We start from the raw sequence: 22201 nt of genomic DNA, 5'->3' as shown, positions 1-22201 counted from the left end.
TTTTAGGCAGTACTTATTTAGCATGATTTTTTTGATAACGTAAAACAGAAACATGCATAATTTGTATAAATTATAAAAATTTATATATTATTTTATGTAGGATAGAAGATGGAATATTAAAATAGAAATAAGTAATACATAAATAATTACTAATATTTACTTGAAATAATTTAAAAGGCATATAAATTTAAAATGAACAAATGCAATAAATTTCAAATATTCACTGAGTCTACAATTGCAAGGAAAATGGACAATATTCAAGTGGCTCCAATATTTTTTGCTATGTAAAAATATGTATTACTATATAATAAATATAATTGCAAGTAAATTTAAGTGGGCCCAATATGTTTTTTGCTATTTAAAAATATGTACTACTACTAAATAAGAAATACAATTGTAAGTAAATAAGAGTGGGACCAATTTTGTTTGATATGTGAATAAGCAAGCAAGCGTGTTGACAGAGTGCTGCTTGCTTATTCACATTTCTTATATAGTAATATATTGTTCGTCCTAATTTATCAATTTTTTGAATTTGTTATTATATCACGATATATTTACTATTATGTTGCGCTAAGCTTATATAATAAAATAGGAAGAAAATATACGCACTAAAATTAAAAGATCAGATACTAACGATTGAATTATGTTCCAACTATAAGAGATTATTATTAATTACTAGTATCATTTTACACAAGTCCTACATCTTTCAAGAATTTAATGTGTATATATTCTTTTCTTACTTGATATGATAATTAAATGTATTGAATTGACGACATGATTTGGATGTGTTGTGTAATTATTTAAAGTTGCATTGTCATTGGTGTTGTTTTAGAGGCCAAAGGATAATTCAACCATTGTAGTTTCTAGCACGAATGTATGTCATTGATAGGATTAGTATTAATGCATTTTAAACTAACATTGAGGCATGGTATAGTTATATTCAAAGGTTGAAATATATGGTGAGAGGCTATAATTATTGCAATTATTTAAGACATATGAATGCGACTAGAATGACGATATATATATTGTAAATTGAGTTAGAGATCGACCCCTTATCATGGGCACTATGAGCTGGTTCTATAATTATTATGACTATGAAGTAGTTGTGTATATGAGTTTCACGGTTTCCTATGAATAAGACAAATAAATTATAAACTATTGTGCTCATCGACATGATTAGTTAAAATGAAAATCCAATTGCATAATCGTCAACATATGTAAACGACGTGTGTGTCCTAACTATTGGTGAATTATACAAAAATATATGTTCTCTTGTTCAAGATATAAGCTAAGATGACAGGAATGTCTTCAGACTATGTGTGTGTGCACGTAAATCCTAAATGTTAGTGGATTATATAGAAATATATGTTCTCTTATTCAAGATATACGCTAAGATGATAGAAATGTCTTTAGACTATCTCTCATAAACCTCTAGAATCCCTATGACATTTACAACTTGTGAAGGTTGTTCAAGTCACTAATTAGTTGTACTTATATTCTATATGTTATATGTACATGGTTGTAGTTCACAAGTCTTAAAGAGGCCTATTGAGGCCACAGTCTTAGAATCAGCTTGTATATATGCAATATGTATTAGATAGACTCGACATGAGCCCAGTCGACTCAGTAAATAATACTCTCTCTGTCCCAATTTATGTGACTTACTTTCCTTTTTAGTCAGTCCCAAAAAGAATGACACATTTCTATATTAAGTAACAATTTAACTATAAAATGTCTATTTTACCCTTAATGAAATGATTTACGGTCACACAAATTTCTATTATTCATTTTGGACCACATGAAGTTTTGAAAGTCTTCATTTCTTTCTTAAACTCCATGCCGAATCAAACTAACTCACATAAAATGGGACGGAGAAAGTAATGATTATGACTTTATATTACACCATCAATGCGGTAATCTCGGTGGGTAGATACAATAGTAGCTGCAATTATAGTTTAGTACACTACACTGCAGACATGTCAAGTGAGCAGATTTTTATTCAGTTATTCATCTCGGTTGGGCAACGATCATTATGACTAGAATATCGTATAGAGTTCACTATTAGGACAATATGATGTATATATGTGCTTACTTGGTTGCAGTATTCACATAGAAAGGTTAAGTTGTTATCAAATTTCAGCTTTTCCAGAGTCTCAAGTTGTTTCTATCCTTAACTCCGGTTCAGTATCTTTGTTTTCAAATTTTACTGTAATGCAACCTTGTCGATCTAGATGGTTGTGTCTGTGGTCTGATTGGCCTAAGGTTATAGTTTCATATGTTATTTAACTGGTTTCTTAATTTTACAACTACTTTTCTTAGAGTTTCATGGCTCTATATTGAAAATCAATTCCTACAATGTAAGCTTCGTTCTGGTGTTATTCCTTAATCGGAATGATATTGAAACTTTGGGATAATTTGTTGTGATTAATAAATAAAATCTTTTGATCAAGGTAATTTTTTTCACTCTCTTGTATTTTTATATTTTTCTATTGTTTTGTTAGTTTTTGAGCCATGAGGCGACATTTGGATGTCGTCCCTCGGGATAGCTTAGTTGTTATATTGTTGTGAACTATTTTGATGTGTATATCAATGGTGTTGATGTTATTGTGGAATGAAAGATTAGTGCGCCTCTTTTAGGAGTCACGTACATATATAGTCTATGGATTGAAAGAGCATGATGTATGCCTTGTTATATTACCTCGGCAACATACCGCTTTTGTGAGATATTGATAGTTTTTTGTTGTTGTTATTAGTTGTTGGCTTAGTAGAAATTGTGATATTGTAAAGTCTCACAACTGTCAAGCATAGATTCGAACCTTTTTTCCTTATGTGTATAAACTCGAACCTAATGATTTTTAAGTTGTACATGTATGTTAAGGTCCTTGGCTAAGTATAGTAAGTGTATTAGATGTGGTTTAGGGTCTTAAGAGACCTCACACACCAAGTCAAGTTCAAAGCATTTCTATCGGCTACGTTTTCGCATGAGTTCATACAAGAGTCAACTTCAAACGACTATATCTCCCAAAATATAAAGAGTTAGGTAGATCATAACCTATAAAATTAAAGGTCTGAGTCTTCTTTCCAAAGCCACCAAATTTACATCAATCGGATTCAAAGTAAAACGTTATGATCGTTTTACCGGAGACGCTACAACCTGTCACTATGTGACGGGGACTGTGCCGATTTGTCAGACCTGGCCGTTACAGAGAGCTAGAATACTCAAATGTTGGTGAGTATTGATGGTCCATGCAATGGTCTGTCACCCAAGCAATGATTTGTCACCTAGACAACGTCAAACAATCGAATTTCACCAATTTTTTAATCCTTTTTAGGGCATTTTTGTCCCAAAACCTCTTTAGAGTAATCCAAATGACCCTAAATGTGTAGGAAATCAATTTTTTCATTACAAAACCCTTTCATTCACTCCTAAATTTCTACTCTCGAGATTTTCAAGAAACACCAAATGTAGGGTTCATCTTCCAAGTTTCTCCATCAAGCTTCGTCACTAAGGTATGTAAGACTTAGCTTCAATGAGGAATTTCTTTTATGCTCATGTCCAAGATTTCTCAATTTTCATGAATTTAATTTCATAGTTAAGGTTATCAAATTCACTTTCGAATTCATTCACATTTATTATCCGAATTGCTAATGAATATGAATTCCTGACTAATGCACTTCATATTTATACTTAGTAATTTTACATTGTCATACTTATGAGGTATTGACATGATATTATTATGATTTCATGAAACTTACAAAACATGATTTTAGAGTCTTTATGCTATCATGAAACATATTTTGAATATCTACAAGCAATGCAAGTTTTATCAGTCTTTCTCAGGATTTATGCTATAAACATGATTTTTAAAGATATATTTTAGAAAGATTTGAGCTTTGTCTCACCCTTTATTCAGACAGACAAATAGTTTACCAAATGATGAGCATATCATATAAGTATATTATTTTGGGAGAATTATATAGCATAGAGAGGATACGGATTTAGAAAATTTAAATCTCATAACTACGTGTCACTGTAGGATTTGAGTATGCCTATTTGATGGTCCACTCCTTTAGCCCTTTGAGTCTCAGTTAGTGGATCCACTTAGGCATACATGTTTTATACTCTGACAAGGTATAGGGTAGCCCACCCAACTGGATCATAAGTTGGACATCATCAACTCATATGATATTTGTCAGTTGTAAGAAACTCCCCAGTAAAGTTGATACTACTTTTATGTACTTCTATCATCATAAAGATTTTGTTAGATATGCCTTTTATTCACCGATTTCAAGATGTATTTCATTTATTTTGTTTTACCTTTTGGTTATGTTTAGTGCCATCTTACATACTCAGTACATTATATGTATTGATCGTATACTTTTCTCTGTGTTGCATCATTTTATGATGTAGATTCAAGCGTTCATTCTCAGACTCGTGGCTAGACAGGTTATAACTTTCCGGTCAACAGTTGGTGAGTCCTCCTTATTCGGAGACTTCATGGATTAGATACTAATCAGACTTAATATTAGTTTTGTTAATTGTTTTAAGGTAGTTGGGGATTATGTCCCGTCAAACTTATTTGGTTCATTCTAAACTATAGAGGCATTGTTCAGACATTAGTTACTCAGTTTCATGGACCTTTTTATTATTTTACTCAAACTTATAATTAGTACATATTTAAGTTAACTCAGTTTTAGATTCTAATCACATTTCATAAAATGTCAGATCAGTTCATTAGCAGCATGAAGTACTGTCACGATCCAAGGGTACCCCCTAGACGTAACATGGCACATAGGACCCCGAAAGGAACCATGTAAGCCACTTAGCATATCATAACATAAGTAAAGAACAATAAAGAGTAAAAACACATTTCGAGTCTAATTTTTTAAAATAAAAACAAGCAGAAGTCTAGACTTGTCTCAATTAGTCTTCTATTACAATCGAAGTCTCAAATAGGGTCACAACCCTTAACAACATAATTCCCAAATGAAAGTACAAGAAAGGAAACTAGAAAGTCATCATCCATCCTCGAGCCATGAGGACACACCAATAAGCAAGGCGAATAGTCAACCCAAGCTTTGAACAAGAAGGAGATCACTTTAAGAATCGGAACCTACACTTATAGAAAATGTAGAAAAAATATGGGTTAGTAAAAAAATGCACTAAGTATGATAGAAAACCTTGAAAACATGCTAAAAAGGACATTTAGTTGAAAACCATGCACTTTACCAAGTTTAAGATTCATCAAGAAAATTAGTGTAAAAGCATGTGACATAAGCATATTCAGCATATAGACTATCTTATCACAATGGAACATACCATAAATACCCTCAAAGCATCCTTTTGCAATGCATGAATAGGATCCCATAATCCTAACCATACTAGGGAAAACTTCTTGAGTAACTATAGTTCATAATTTATATTTGTAACACCCAGACTTATCAAAACGTATAAATTGACTCGTACCTTCGTGGAAAGACCAGGAGGGTGGGTAATAAATTAAGAATGATGTGTTATGTGATATTTTAAGTGTTCAAGTGTTGTATCTCAAGTTTTGAAGTTAGGTAAGTGGCAAAATAAAAGTTGGCAAAAGTTACCGTAAATTCCTTTTTAAAGATTTGTCTAAAATTTGAGTCAAATGTCTCGGACGTTTTCTCCCAATATATTAAGAGTTATGGTCCTTGCAACCTATGAAATCGAAGGTCTACGAGTCTAGTTTCCAACGCATCAACCTGTTTGTTCATACAACTTCATAATGGAGAGATATTTGCGTTTTCGCAAGATTGTGCAAGCAGGCAGATAAGGTGGGTCCCCTAGGTCAGTGGAACTTTATATATATCATCTTTTTCGACTTTTCTTCATTTTCCTTAGTGAAGAACCAGAAAACTCACAAAACCTACAAAACCCATTTCTAGGACAAGCCAAGTTACTGATTTTCGTGATTTAAGTCCTTGACAAAAATTGTTCTACGCGTTGAGCTCATCAACATGGTATAATTTGTTTTATCGATTTCCTAGCATATCGTACTTTGGTGTGTGGACAACAGGGGTTTGGGAATATTTTAAAGTTTTGAGGTGTATTACAAACTTATAATCAAGGTAAGACCCTTCTTTCATCGATTCTAGTTTTGATAAGTCGCAAATAGCAATATGTGACGGAAATACATATCTTTTATCGGATTTTCGTTGTATCTTCTATTCTTTTTGTGTTGATTATAATCCTGCCTTATTGTAGTATCAAGGGGGGTTGTGATTAAAGTTATTAGGACATGTGAATTCAGCGAAAAAGGTATGTTAAGGATATTCCCTACTTACGACATATTTCCTTAAAGCTTAGAAGCAATGTATTTGGGTTGTTATCCTTGATATACTTGTAGCCGTGATTGTTAATTGTTGGCTGCTCGAGTTGATATAATACTCCTTTATCGGGATTCTTATTCAGTTAGTAGTATCCCTATGTTGGACACGACTTAGAGGCCATTTGTATAGATTGCTTATTACTAAATTGATTGCTTTTAGCGATTGGATTGTTATTGTTGCCCTTGGGGCTTTTGTGGTTAGCTGCAGGAATGTGATATATGCCTAAAAGGGCTATATGGATGCCAAAAAGGGCTATGAGTTGCCTACGAGGCTATATTTATGCCTAGAAGGGCTATGAGTTGCCTACAGGACTATATTGACGCCTAAGAAGGCTATGTGCTTCTTACAGGGCCATGTTGTTGCCTAAGAGGGCTATGAGTTATCTATAAGCTATGTTGATGCCTAAGAGAGCTATGTGCTACCTACAGGGATATATTAATGCCTAAAAGGGCTATGTGACTGCCTACGGAGCTAGGGGACTACTGATAGGGGTATATAAGTTGATTGGCACCTTCCGGGCTTATGGGGGCTTGAGTAGGTGGTCTTGTGTGCTGTTTGTACCTGCCGAGCTTATGGGGGCTTGGTTAGGTTGTTGTTTTATTATTTTTGATAAGTTTAGATTTAGGAGCAGGTCAGTACACTTATCTTATCCTTGATTTATTTATCAGATTATTCCAGTATATCAGGATACCTCATCATAGTCTATTACCTTTCATACTTTGTACATTATTTTGTACTGACGCCCCATTTCTTTGGGGGGGCTACATTCATGCATGCAAGTCCTGACAGATGACCGAGTAGACCTCCTCATCAGTAGGATTGACTTTTATCCGGTTGGCAAGCCCCTTTCCTCCGGAGCTGCCAGAGTTGGGAGGTTTGTTACCTTTTGTTGTATATATCTTTATGGGTAGGTTGGGTCCATGTCCCGCTAATCTTTACTACTCTTAGAGGGTTGCAGACTAGTCTATGGGGTGTATAGCTACGTTATGGCCATACTGGCCTATGTTGTTGGTTTGCTGAAGCTTGTGAGCTGTTTGATGTCTTGTATTGATATATACCTGCTTTTAGTTTTGATATAGATAGCCTCGACGGCCCAATCAGGACTTCTGTGCTAGTTGGCTATTTATTTATATGATCTCCTGGGAGTAGCTATTTTTTTTATAGATCAGTTGACAGGGGCCTTGCCGGCCGATGGCTTAATTTTAAGCCAAGATATACTGTTTGTTTTCTTAATTGCGTGTGGCTGCCATGCGCTAGTAGTAAATGGTTCAGCAAGGTCAGCTCGGGCCTGAGTTTTGGCATTAGGAGCCAATTACCCCCCTTGAGTTTGAGGTGTGACAAACTTGGTATCAGAGCAACGTCGTATCCTAGGGAGTCTGCAAGCCATGTCTAGTAGAGTCTTGTTTATAAATGTGTTGTGCACCACATTCGATAACCAAGAAGCTACCAGGCATGTTAGAATGACTATCCTTCTTTTGTTCACCTCGTGTTATAGAGCGGTGTCTTAAGGGTTGAGGTTTCTGGCTTATAATTGATATTTGTATGTAGATAGAGATGACTGACACTAGACAGACCACAACTAGCCAGGGGCTAGATACAACTGCAAGTGAGGGTACCGGTAAGGTACCACAAATGGAGGTAGCCCATTGTGAGACCCAGATGGAGACATCTTCTCAGCCCCTTATAGCCTTTCCACACCTTCATGAGCTTCTGAGGGCTACAGGACTTTCGGCTCCACCAACAGTACCACCTCTAGTTTCTCCTATTCCATCTGATCAGGATTTCAAGAGTGTATTATATATGTTAGCACAATTAGTAGCTGCACAGTGCCAACCAGTTGCGCCAGATGTTGCCAGACCTTCTGAAGGACCCAGAAGTTTGAGAGTTCGTGAATTTCTTGCCTTGAATCCTCCACAGTTTATAGGGACAGATCGCAGAGAAGACCCTCAACACTTTGTTGATCAGCTTCATAGGATCTTCAGAGTCATGCATGCCTCAGCGACTGAGTCAGTTGAGTTAGTAGCATTTTGATTGTGTGATGTTGCAGTATTGTGGTATGAAAGTTGGGAGAGATCTAGGGGAAAAGATACATCTCTACCCGCTTGTGATAGCTTTACAGAAGCTTTCATAGATCACTATTTGCCTCGAGAGATTAGGAATGGCCAGGTGGACCAGTTTCTGAACCTCCGACAGGGTGGCATGAGTGTCTGAGAGTACGGGCTGAGATTTGATTCATTGGCTAGATATGCACCAGGATTTGTTGATACGATGCATGACAGGGTGCGTAGATTTGTGGGAGGGCTTGACTCAGACTATATCGAGGCTTGTTCTACCGTTGAGCTAAATGATAATATAGATATCTCGCGGATTTAAGCCTTCGCACAGGGCATAGAGGATCGCCAACATCTACAGTATACGAGTGAGAGGGTCGAGAGAGAGAGACAGAAAAGGTCTAGGCTCGCAGGGAGATTTTCAGGGTGGTCCCAAACCCCGATATTTTATTAGGCCACCTAGGCCTCCACCACAACAGTTCTAGGGTAGTAGATTTGATTGTCAAGAATAGTTAGGCCCAGGTGAGGGTTCACAAGCATCAGGCTTGCAGCAGCAGAGGGGTTCCGGCCAGGCTAGGACATCCCTACCGCATTGCGCTACTTGCAGTATTATGCATTTCGGGAGGTGCAGACAGACAAGAGGGGCATGGGTGGAGAAACTGCCTTACCATAGGTCAGGGTGGTATAGGTCAGTCAACCAGGTCAGCAGTATGTTCCTCCTCATCAGCACAGTCTACAGGGCGAGGACCCCAGACTTTAGCACGTAGGGGTAGAGGCGGAGGCAGAGAAGGAGCATCTAGTTCTGGTAGTGGACAGAACCGTACATATTCATTAATCGGCCGACATGACTCAGAGTCATCACCAGATGTTGTGACAGGTACATTGATTATTTGCTCCCATTGTGTTTATGCTTTGATAGATCCTGGATCTACTTTGTCTTATGTTACTCCATTTATTGCTGGGAGGTTGTGTATAGTAGCAGAGTCATTAGATCGACCCTTTATTGTATCTACACTAGTTGGTGAGTCTATTGTTGCCAGAAAAGTCTATTGAGGTTGCACGGTAGAAATTATCGACCGTCAAACCTCTGTAGATCTCATAGAGTTAGAGATGGTCGATTTCGACGTCATTATGGGTATAGACTGGTTAGCGTCTTGTTATGCTAATGTTGACTGCCGGACAAAGATTGTTAGATTCCACTTTACAGGAGAGACAGTTCGGGAATGGAAAGGCGATACAGCAACACCGAAAGGTAAGTTTATTTCCTATCTTAAGGCAAGGAGGATGATTACCAAGGGTTGTATTTTTCATCTTGTTAACGTTCATGATATAGATGCAGAACCACCGATTCTTCAGTCTATTCCGATAGTTAATGAATTTCTAGATGTATTTCCATACGAAATCTCTGGTATCCCTCCAGAACGGGAAATTTATTTTGCTATCGATATGCTACCAAGTACACCACCTATATTTATTCCTCCTTATAGAATGGCTCCTGCTGAGCTAAAAGAGTTGAAGGATCAGCTGAAGACTTGCTGGATAAAGGCTTTATTAGGCCTAGTGCTTCACCATGGGGTGCACCAGTGTTGTTCGTAAGGAAGAAAGATGGCTCACTAAGAATGTGTATCGATTACCGACAGCTGAATAAGACAACTATAAATAATAAGTATCCCCTTCCGAGGATAGATAACTTGTTTGATCAGTTATAAGGTGCTAAGTGTTTCTCAAAGATTGATTTAAGATCAGGGTACCACCAGATACGAGTTCGGGAGAAAGACGTTCCAAAGACAACTTTTAGAACTAGATATGGACACTTTGAGTTCTTGGTAATGTCTTTTGGATTAACTAATGCCCCAGCAGTGGTCATGGACTTGATGAATAGTATATTCAGGTTGTATCTAGACTTGTTTGTGATTGTATTTATTGATGATATTATGGTGTATTTACGTTCAAAAGATGAGCATGCAAATCATCTGCGAACAGTCCTTCAGGTTCTTTGAGATCGAGAACTTTATGCAAAGTTTTCTAAGTGCGAGTTCTGGTTGGACTCTATAGCTTTCTTAGGCCATATTGTTTCAGATGTAGGCATTGCGGTTGATACACAAAAGATTGAGACCGTAAAGACTTGACCCAGACCCATGACTCCAACTGAGGTTCGTAGTTTCTTAGGGTTAGTTGGGTACTATAGAAGGTTTGTAGAGGGGTTTTCTTCAATTTTAGCCCCATTAACGAAGCTTACTCAAAAAGTAGCTAAGTTCCAGTGGACTGAGGTTTGCGAGCATAGTTTCCAGGAGCTGAAGGACAGGTTGACATCAGCACCAGTTTTTGCATTGCCAGATGGTTCATAAGGCTATGCGGTGTATTGTGATGCTTCTGGTGTTGAGTTGGGATTGTTCTAATGCAACATGGCAAGGTTATCGCATATGATTCAAGGCAGTTGAGAAAGCATGAGAAGAACTATCCGACCCACGATTTGAGTTGGTTGCAGTTGTGAATGCGCTAAAGATCTGGAGACACTACTTGTATGGCATTCATGTTGACATCTTCACAGATCATAAAAGCCTTCAATTTATCTTTAGACAAAAATAGTTAAATCTGCAACAACGTCGATGACTTGAGTTACTGAAAGACTACGACGTGGACATTTTATATCATCCAGGAAAGGCAAATGTGGTAGTTGATGCCCTCAGTCGAAGATCTATGGGTAGTTTATCATATTTAGATGTTGAGAAGCGTGAGCTAGCGCGAGAGCTTCATCAGTTAGCTAGCTTGGGAGTCAGATTGTTAGAGGCAAAAGATAGTGGGGTAACAATTTAGGACACATCCATATCATCTCTAGTTGTAGAAGTAAAATCACGGCAACAAGAGGATCCTAGCTTAGAGCAGCTCAGAGACAAGGCTCAAAATCAACAGACTTTAGCATTTGATATAGCAGGAGATGGAGTCCTTAGATATAGTGGTCGATTGTGTGTTCCGAATATTATAGGGCTTTCGTATCGGATTATGGAAGAGGCACATCATTCCCGTTATTCTATTCACCCTGGTTCGACGAAAATGTATCATGATATTAAGGAGATCTATTTGTGGCACGGGATGAAGAAGGACGTTGCTGAGTTTGTGGCACAATGTCCTAACTGCCAACAGGTGAAGATTGAGCACCAAAAGCCCACTGGGCTAGTTCAGGAGATAGCCATTCCTTTGTGGAAGTGGTAAGAAATTAATATGGATTTTATTAGAGGGTTACCTCGATCGCGTCGCAAGTTTGACTCTATTTGGGTAATTGTTGATAGACTAACAAAATCAGCCCACTTCTTACCAGTCAGGGCTACTTTTACGGCCGAAGACTATGCAAGGCTTTATATTAGGGAGATTGTTAGGCTATACGGTGTCCCAATATCTATTATCTCTGATAGATGAGCACAATTCACCGTCAATTTCATGAAGTCCTTCCAAAAAGGACTGGGGACACATGTTAATCTTAGTATAACCTTTCACCCTCAGACAGATAGCCAGACTGAGCGCACAATTTTGACACTCGAAGATATGTTACGGGCGTGCGCACTAAACTTCAAGGGAAGTTGGGATGACCACTTGCCTCTTATAGAGTTCACATACAATAATAATTATCATTCCAGTATCGGGATGGCACCATATGAGGCTTTGTATGGGAAAAAATATAGATCCCCCATTGGATGATTCGAGGTAGGTGAGTCAGGGTTGATTGGACCCGACTTAGTATAGCAGATAGTGGAGCAAGTTAAGCTCATTCGGGAGAGGTTGCTAACAGCTCAAAGCCGACAGAAGTCATACTCAGATGTGCGACGAAGGGACTTAGAGTTTTGTGTCGATGATTGGGTATTCTTAAAAGTCTCGCCTATGAAGGGTGTTATGCGATTTGGCAAAAAGGGAAAGCTTAGTCCAAGATTCATTGGGCCATACCGAATCCTTCGAAGGGTAGGACGAGTGGCTTATTAGTTAGAATTGCCTTCGGGGCTAAAATCTGTTCATCCATTTTTCCATGTATCGATGCTACGGAAGTGCGTAGGAGACCCTTCTCGGGTTATCCTAGTTGAGGATGTTCAGATCATAGAGGAGTTGTCCTACGAGGAAACTCCAGTTGCCATTTTAGATCGGCAGGTCCATAAATTGAGGACCAAAGAGGTGGCTTCGGTTAAAGTATTGCGGAGAAATAAGAATAAAGAAGAGGTGACCTGGGAAACTGAGGATGACATGAGGTCCAAATATCCTCACTTGTTTCATACCCTAGGGTGATGGCATATCAGTTTATATTAGGGCAGTAAGGTAAGATACCTATTTGATTTTATATATATCTATATATATATATATATATATATACTATTGCTTATTATTATTGTGGTTGTCGTTGTATATTTGCTCGCACTGTTATGGTAGAGCTATAGTGCTTAGCTATTTATGTCATCATGTGAGACGCCTAGGTTAGAAATTTTGCATTTCAGGTTCTTGGATAGTAACATCTACAAAGGATACACTACCTAAATTTTGGCAACTCCTAAGGACTGAACCGCATGACTCAGATTTTTGATTCGAGAACGAATGTTTCTAAGGAGGGATGGATGTAACACCCCGACTTTTCAAAACGTATAAATTGACTCGTATCTTCATGGAAATATCAGGAGGGTGGGTAATAAATTAAGAATGATGTGTTATGTGATATTTTAAGTGTTCAAGTGTTGTATCTCAAGTTTTGAAGTTAGGTAAGTGGCAAAATAAAAGTTGGTGAAAGTTACCGTAAAATCCTTTTTAAAGATTTGTCTGAAATTTGAGTCAAATGTCTCGAATGTTTTCTCCAAATCTATTAAGATTTATGGTCCCCGTAACCTATGAAATCGAAGGTCTATGAGTCTAGTTTCCAACGCATCAACCCGTTTGTTCATACGACTTTAGAATGGAGAGATATTCGCGTTTTTGCAAGACTGCGCAAGCAGGCAAGTGAGGTGGGTCCCCTAGGTTGGTGGAACTTTATATATATCATCTTCTTCGACTTTTCTTCATTTTCCTTAGTGAAGAACAAGAAAACTCACAAAACCTATAAAACCCACTTCTAGGACAAGCCAAATTACTGATTTTCGTGACTTAAGTCCTTGACAAAAGTTGTTCTACACTTTGAGCTCGTCAACATGGTATAATTTGTTTTATCGATTTCCTAGCATATCGTACTTTGGTGTGTGGACAACAGGGGTTTGGACATATTTTAAAGTTTTGAGGTGTATTACAAACATATATTCAAGGTAAGACCCTTCTTTCATCGACTCTAGCTTTGATACGTCGCAAATAGCAATTTGCAATAAAAATACATATCTTTTATTGGATTTTCGTTGTATCTTTTATTCTTTTGTGTTGATTATGATTCTGCCTTGTTGTAGTATCAAGGGGGGTTGTGATTAAAGTTATTAGGACACGTGAATTCAGCAAAAAAGGTATGTTAAGGATATTCCCTACTTACGGCATGTTGCCTTAAAGCTTAGAAGCAATGTATTTGGGTTGTTATCCTTGATATACTTGTAGCTGTGATTGTTGATTGTTGGCCGCTCGAGTTGATATAATCCTCCCTTGTCGGGATTCCTTTTCAGTTAGTAGTGTCCCTATGTTGGACACGACTTAGAGGCCATTTGTATAGATTGCTTATAACTAAATTGCTTTCTTTTGGTGATTGGATTGTTATCGTTGCCCTTGGGGCTTTTGTGGTTAGCTGTATGAATGTGATATATGCCTAAAAGTGTTATGTTCTGTCTACAGGGCTATATGGATGCCAAAAAGGGCTATGCGTTTCCTACGGGGCTATATTGATGCCTATAAGAGTTATGAGTTGCCTACAGGGCTATATTGACGCCTAAGAAGGCTATGTGTTTCTTACAGGGCCATGTTGTTGCCTAAGAGGGCTATGAGTTATCTATATGCTATGTTGATGCCTAAGAGAGCTATATGCTGCCTACGAAGATATATTAATGCCTAAGAGGGCTATGTGACTGCCTACGGGGCTAGGGGACTACCGATAGGGCTATATAGGCTGATTGGCACCTTTCGAGCTTATGGGGGCCCGAGTAGGTGGTCTTGTATTCTGTTTGTACCTGTCGAGCTTATGAGGGCTTGGTTAGGTTGTTGTTTTATTATTTTTGATAAGTTTAGATTTAGGAGCAGGTCAGTACACTTATCTTATCCTTGATTTATTTATCAGATTATTCTAGTATATCAGGATACCTCATCATAGTCTATTTCCTTTTATACTCTGTACATTATTTTGTAGTGACTTCCCATTGCCTTGGGGGGAGGGGCTGCATTCATGCATGCAGGTCCTGACAGATGATCGAGTAGACCTCCTCATCAGCAGGATTGACTTTTATTCGGTTGGCTAGCCCCTTTCCTCCAGAGCTGCTAGAGTTGGGAGGTTTGTTACCTTTCGTTGTATATATCTTTATGGATAGGCTAGGGTCATGTCCCCGCTAATGTTTACTACTCTTAGAGGCTTGCAGATTAGTGTGTGGGGTGTAGAGCTACGTTATGGTCATACTGGACTATGTTGTTGGTTTGTTGAATCTTATGAGTTGTTTGATGTATTGTATTGATATATACCTGCTTTTAGTTTCGGTATAGATTTCATGGTGGCCTCGACGGTCCAATAAGGACTTTAGTGCTAGTTGGCTATTTATTTATATGTTCTCCTGGAGTAGCTGTTTCTTTTATAGATCAGTTGACAGGGGCCTTGCCGGCCGACGGTTAGTTTTAAGCCGAGATATACTTGCTTGTTTTCTTGATTGCGTGTGGCTGCCATGCGCTAGTAGCAAATGATTCAGCAGGGTCGACTCGGGCTGAGTTTTGGCATTAGGAGCCAGTTGCGTCCTTCGAGTTTGGGGCGTGACAATATTCTAGTTCATACTATCATAGTGGGATTATCCTTAACCGACATAGACCATGTGAGCTAAACATGGAATCCGGTGTCTATCCCACACCGAAATGGGGTTGTCCTACTTGCCTAAGGTAGAACTATACTCTTAGCTTAGATAGATCCACTAGCTAAAGATCTACGTGGGCACATAGTTTATGGATAAAGAGATTCCTTCTACAAACCCGGACTCAACTAAGGTATGAGGTTTCCATCTCATGAGATACATACTTTGGGAACCTGTACTCAACTAGTGTAGAAGGAACCCATTTAGAAAGCCGGACTCAACTAGTGTAGAAGCTTTCATTAGGAAGCCGGACTCAACTATCGTATAAGCTTCCATCTCATATTCATATCCACTCGGTGCTAAGCATTAATTCCCATAGATTACATATTAAGTCTTGACTTAAGTGCATATTCATGGATGGATGTCTTGACACTCAATCCAACACAATTCATACTATAGCTCATAGATTCAAGATGTGAAACTAGTCTTCCAACCTTAGAATCATTACATGTGACAAACCTTTCACATCTTATCATATTCAACCAAAAGTGTGTACATGAGAATAATCATCCAATCAACATAACAATTAGGTCATATCATATTCACTTCACTCTCAAAGTGATCTAAACGCATATACAAAAACCTCACAAACATACATATTTCTCATGCTTTGCCCTTCAAGTACCATAGATCACATTCAATCAACATATCTGGAGTTACTATATTAGGCATGAATGATAACATGATTCCATTACTATCACTACTATAAGCATGGTTTCATAATACTCTTCTTTTTACAATTCACCCACACTTTTAGATCCAATTTGGGAAATAGGGGAATTCATGGGTTCTTGGGGGAATTCATCATAAATCAACAATAAATCATCAATTCAATCATAATCCATCATAAATCAACCATTAAAAACGTTTTTGGAAAGAACCCACAACATTGAAAACAAACCCTAACTTTGGGGAATTCACTAGTTTTGAAATTGAATTTGGAGGGACTCCTTGGATGGAAAATTATCCAAGGATGAAATACTACCATACGTTAGTAATGATTCTTCAAAGAATTTGAGTGAAATAGCCTTGATTCTTCAAGCCCTAGCTCCAATTTTACTCTTCTTCTTACTTGAGTTCTAGAGAGAGAAATTTTGTGTAGAAGATGAACTTTGGGTTTTGATTTGGGTGTTTGGAAAATATGAAGTAATTGGGTATATGTTGACTTAAAGTGCCTTATATAGTTGAATAAAAATAATACAAAACGACCTCACTTTGATAGGGCTTAAAAAGGAAATACCAAAAATAACCCTTACTTAAAGTGAATTGCCCAAGTGCCACGAGTGGCCCACGAGCCGTGGTCATGACCACGAGCCATGGTCCCTCTCGTGGTCTTGGGGCAGTATCTAGGCATCTTGGGCCTTAAGCTCACACTCACAAGGCAACTCCACGAAGGGCTCCACGAGTCATGGTCCCTCTCGTGGACCTTGAGGCAGTGGCTAAGCCACTTTCTTGCCACCCTTGCACACCCAACTCTTCTCTACGCGCCTTCCCACGAGCTGTGGTCTTCACCACGAGCCGTGAAGTGGCTCGTGAAGGAGAGCCTGTTTTGGGCAGTTTTTGGGAGCTTACTGCCTAGAAGAGAGTAGACTGCTTTGATCCTCTCCCTTGACCCTTGCCCACCTCCTTGACTCTTACCCTCTCGTTTTAGTTCTAGTTTAGTCTACAAATTTTTGGAATGTTACAAGTACCAAGGGTCCGCTTGTGTTCATCTGTGATCTTGAGTGTCGGTCACACCTAGGATGTAGGCTCGAATCATGACAGATGTTGTTGTTGAGTTAAAGTGGGCTGGTCGTAATGAAAACCTTAACTCATTATCAATTGGTTATCATTTGCAGCCTTATTGGTTACCGCATTGGTTGTGTCACGATTTGTTGGTCAAACTTTGCAGAGACACTTTAAGGCTTGTATTTGAAAGGTATGTTAATACTTTAATTTCTCATCTGGAATATGACATGTATACTATCAATTAACTCAGATACATGTTTGCTATGAAATATCTATTGTTGTCTTAGATACAACACCTTGTATAGGTTCTACTATTGATTGGCTAGGGTAGACAATTTGTTTGTTGGTTTCATGAGTGACCAGATTATTTCATTGTGATGTATTTATCATGGTTGTCCATGAATGGATGAGTTATTGTGTTTAATGCAAGGTTGGCTCTTGTGTAGACCAATTTTGCATGTTAAATATTGTAGTAGAGGTCTTAAGGACCCTAGAGTGGACTGAATTACTTATAAATTGAGTTGAAATTAGATGTGAATTATGGTGGTCGTTTAGACACGTCTCATATGATTTCTAGGTCATGTTAACGACCAAGAGTCTTGTGCATAATTTATTTGTTAGGACTATATATATATATATAAGTGATTTAGAACATTTCTGACAAAAAAAGGTAGAATCAAGGTGGCAAGGGGCCAGGTTGGTTGGAATGTAACCTTAGAGTAGGGTACTTGTGGCGTTTGGCATACAAGGTAGGCTTGGAAAACCTTAGGATGACATAAAGGGTAGGTTTGGAATAACCTTAGAGTGAAAATAAGGTTGAATGTTTAATGGTAGAATTGGCAGCAAAATGGGGTAGGAAGGCTAGAAATAAGTTTTATGGGTCATGGTTATTAGACCTAGGATAATAAGAGTGTCACGACTCAAACCGTCATGATTGACATCCACACTAACCCTCTAGTGGGAGAACCATCACTACAACCCGACTAAACAATACTAACCAAATTACAGGCATTTAGAGATATGGAAACAAGTTCAAATAATCAATTTAAAAGCTAAGTTCTCATAAACTCAGCAAGTTACCAAACACAAACATAAAGAAGCGAAAATTCAACCCCAAGAAATTGAAAGTCATTGTACCAAAACTTCTAACTAAAAGGTCTAAGATAAGGGGATGCAACCCCAAAAGAACTAAACATAAAGTAAGAGTATGAAAGGTCCAAGTTCGAAGGAAATGGACTAAGATCCTAGATGAATACATGATTGCCTGAAAGAACTGGCTCACCCTTGAACTCGAAAAGTCAGTGATCTCCTAGCTGAGGTCTCTCAACAGCCGCCTGAAGATGCCCTGTACTCAACAAAGAAAGAGCAAGTGCAGTATCTGTACACAAATAACGGTGTACTAGTAGGATCACTCGACCATTCCAGTTTATGAGACATACACAAGTAACTACAACATAGTAACCCACACATATACAGAAAGAACAACAATTTAATTGTTCATTCCCAAAATATAAGTTTCACAATATCAATCTCAAATGCAACAGTCAATGATAGTCCTCTTATGGAACCCACACTCAAACTGTTAGTGTGTCAGGTCGTGATGCCCGATCTAATAATGTATCAAAACTTGACATCTGATTCAATATGTGTCGAAATGTGACACCCGACCAATTATGTGTCGAACCGTGATACCTGATCCAATAAACCACAATCACAAACACAGTCAGCACCACAATGAATGATTTACACATTTGTATTGTTCGGTAACATGTTTATTGCATGCTATGGAATCACAATTAGTCATTTCATGAGATTCATTTTATCTTTTCCTATTTACATAAATGCATAAATACAATGGAGCAGTCAGCACAATGGAGCAGTCAACAGGAATATATAACACAGACGAGAGATCAATCCATCACCTACCTCGAAATCAAGCATGAACACTCTTAGGAACTTGAGATTTCCCTTTGCGAAGTCTCTCAACTTGTTCTTGGTATAAAACAAGTAAATTATGCAAATGATAAAAAATAGAGGCCTAGTTTACTTGAATTATATTCAAATACTAACCCTTGGCCAACCCCATGATCCTAACACCCAATTAAGGGCTTTTTCCACTATTAAATTCAAGCCACCACCCCAAGGATAAATAACAAAGATTCTAAGTTCTAAGAATCAATTTACAAATTAAAGGAGTAATTGAATTACCATTAGCGCGAGAATTAGTGAAAAACCAAAAGAAATAGCCTTAGGTCGCCCTTTTTCTCTCCAAGAATGCAGTTTGCAGAAAAATAACGTTTTTGGGACTTTTTCCATTTTTACTCGCAACTGGCCCGCCATAGCGGAAATAATTCCGCTGTGGCGGGTTGCACAGAGATAGAGACTCATAATTTATGTTCCAAGTCTTAATTTCACAACATGACCTCGAACATTGATGTTTTATAACCACCCTTTCACGCTAAGATCAATTACAGGAGTTCTAGCCGCCCGAATTCGATTCTATCAAGCCGTACATGCTCCTTATCGTCTTGGATATCCACTCAAATCATTAATTTCATAATAAATCCCCCATCCAAATTACCATAGCCCTCACCTAACTCGGATTTCATCCAAGTATGGCCTAGGCTGAAAATTTCTAAGTTACTACTCAAAAGTTTTCTGGCCTAAATTCCTTCCCCATTGGCTTATCCATAATGATGGAAAAAGTCTTTACAAAGAGCATGTGGCTAAAGGTTGGGTTGGGTGATTTTTATATTACATGTTTTCTTCCAAGTATTTACATGATATTATATGGTGAATTCAGATCGATAAATGTGTCTATCGGTACATGTTGTTTGTATTGATACTACTCTTGCTATGTCAGTTGGCATAGTCTGATTGCAGGATCAACGATGTTTCTTAGGTGAAGACGATGATGATCTCTGAAAGCTTCTACCTCTCTTTTCTTATGATGAGAATTGTATCTTATTATTTTGAACCTTATAATCTCTTAGGAGCTCTTATACATGTTTAAACGAGTTCCTTGGGGTAATGTATTTCTTGACAAAAGTACTATATTTTAACTAAGTTTGAGTATTTCTATATTTACAACAGGGTGTTTAGCTTATATTTTATTCACATCCATATTTCATGTTCCAATTTTGGGGTAAGAATTTTTCTGTCTAGATGTTAGAGTAGATATTCGGATGGCTTGGTGGATTAAGTCGTGACATAACAAGATCAAGAACATGAACACATCAATTCTTGGACAACAAACTCAAAATTCAAAAATTAATACTCTTTTCCTATGTCTCCACATAGCATAAGAGAACCTAATTATTAGCAAGTGTCAAAATTCGCTCTTATCCCACCGAACTTGATTTTCTTTTCAAAATATTTGAACCATTCTCATTTTGTCCTACACTTGTCCTGCCCCTTTGCAATCTCTACCACAAATATGCAATTATAACATTCAATTCATCTGCTTATGAATTGCTCAAAAGTTTTGTAGTTAAACATTTACATAAAAATCATCCTCTATAACAATATTTTACAATAACAAATCATGTTTAATTACTCTCTGATACACCATAACAAATAACTCAAACTTCTTTGAAACTATCCAAAACATCATAATCCAAACTGTTTTGAAAGTTTTATTTTTTGTCAATATGGAAAATAAATTCTTAAATTTGCATAATCTAATTTAATTGTCCTTTTTGCACCTTCAAATTTTAGAGGGTCATTCGCATAAATGACCCTATTTCGGGATGATGTTTATATTTGTCCCTCAAATTGGTGGTATTCATTTTTTATCCTTGACATTAGGTTATGTTTTCGTATCATAATATAACACAAGTTATATCTTACAAGGCATTACAAGTTATCCTGCTTATTGCTACAACACTTATGTCGTTAGAGGCATAAGTTCAATTAATAACCCACAAGACAAAAGTTCTCTAAACTTATGTCGAATATATTAAATAATACACAACTTAATTTGTATAGAACAATGACGGACAACACAAAATTTCTCTAAGCTAAGTCTTGCGAAATTATATCATAGATAAGAAAATTTTGGTCAACATATATTCATTGAATGAGTAGCAGAGATAAAAAAAAGAAAGATTAAAAACCACCCAAATATAATAACAACTTGTGTTAGAATTAGACTCCCAAAATCTTGAGAATAAGAATCTATATACCAGCTAACTTGAAAATTAATTTGAATGTAGAATTTTTTTTTCATAAAAAATAAGATGATATCCAAATTTGTTATCAGTCGCAAAGCATGGTACATTCATAACAGGATTCAAAATAAAAACAGTTAATTAGTGATACTAACAAGAATGTGATTCTAAAATTGAATTTTGTGGGTTCAAAATCATTATTTTCGTTGCTCGAAACATGTAAATATGCATATAACAATGTTTATGTAAATCCAAACAAGTCAGGATCTGACTATATAAGAAACATTTATGAATATTAAAATATTAAAGTAAATTCACACTAAAATCAATCAATTGTAGAACCTGGATGTTCCGATCGAATCAAAAAAGATTTTGTTGCTCAAACTGATTAAGCATATCTTCTGTGGAAGACAACTTGTAGACATCTTTACTTAAACTTCTTATATCTTCAAGAATTTCTGGTGTGGCGGTTGCAACTGCAAGTTCACCTAATCTCTTAGATCGTTCTATGTTTGGAGGATTGGCAGAAGGAACGTTTTCCTCCAAACGTCGATAATTTTCTATGTATCCATAGTTATCTCCGAAATTCAGCATCACTTGTTGAGTTGGCGCCTCATTTTTTACATTACTTGTTGTCATTGGTTCATTCTTTGATGTAATTACATCAACAGAACTACTTTTTTGTGAACTAATTCGAAGGGGATCGGTCTTAAAAGGGGGATGAGATTTTTTGTAGAACAACAGGTCACCTGTCTTTCTATCCCCAACAGCTTCTAAAGATGCATCCATGATAATTTTGTGTATTGAACTAGATCTATTTTGTGCATTTATATATACTACTAGAATTTGTGTTAGCACAAAAAGGCTAATAAATCTATTTCCATTTTAAGTCCAAGCTCCAAGA

General features: G+C 37.3%; 1 protein-coding gene across 2 annotated transcripts in view; it reads left to right on the top strand.

Moving 5' to 3' along the window:
• Window positions 1-22201, top strand: part of LOC125823080 (polyadenylate-binding protein 1) — a 239916-nt gene that overhangs the window by 152476 nt on the left and 65239 nt on the right. The window lies entirely within an intron of this gene.

Source organism: Solanum verrucosum, unplaced genomic scaffold (assembly GCF_900185275.1).
Source record: "Solanum verrucosum unplaced genomic scaffold, falcon-dt-bn FXZP01000199.1, whole genome shotgun sequence".
Classification (NCBI taxonomy): domain Eukaryota; kingdom Viridiplantae; phylum Streptophyta; class Magnoliopsida; order Solanales; family Solanaceae; genus Solanum; species Solanum verrucosum.
This window is presented reverse-complemented; position numbering and strand designations above follow the sequence as displayed.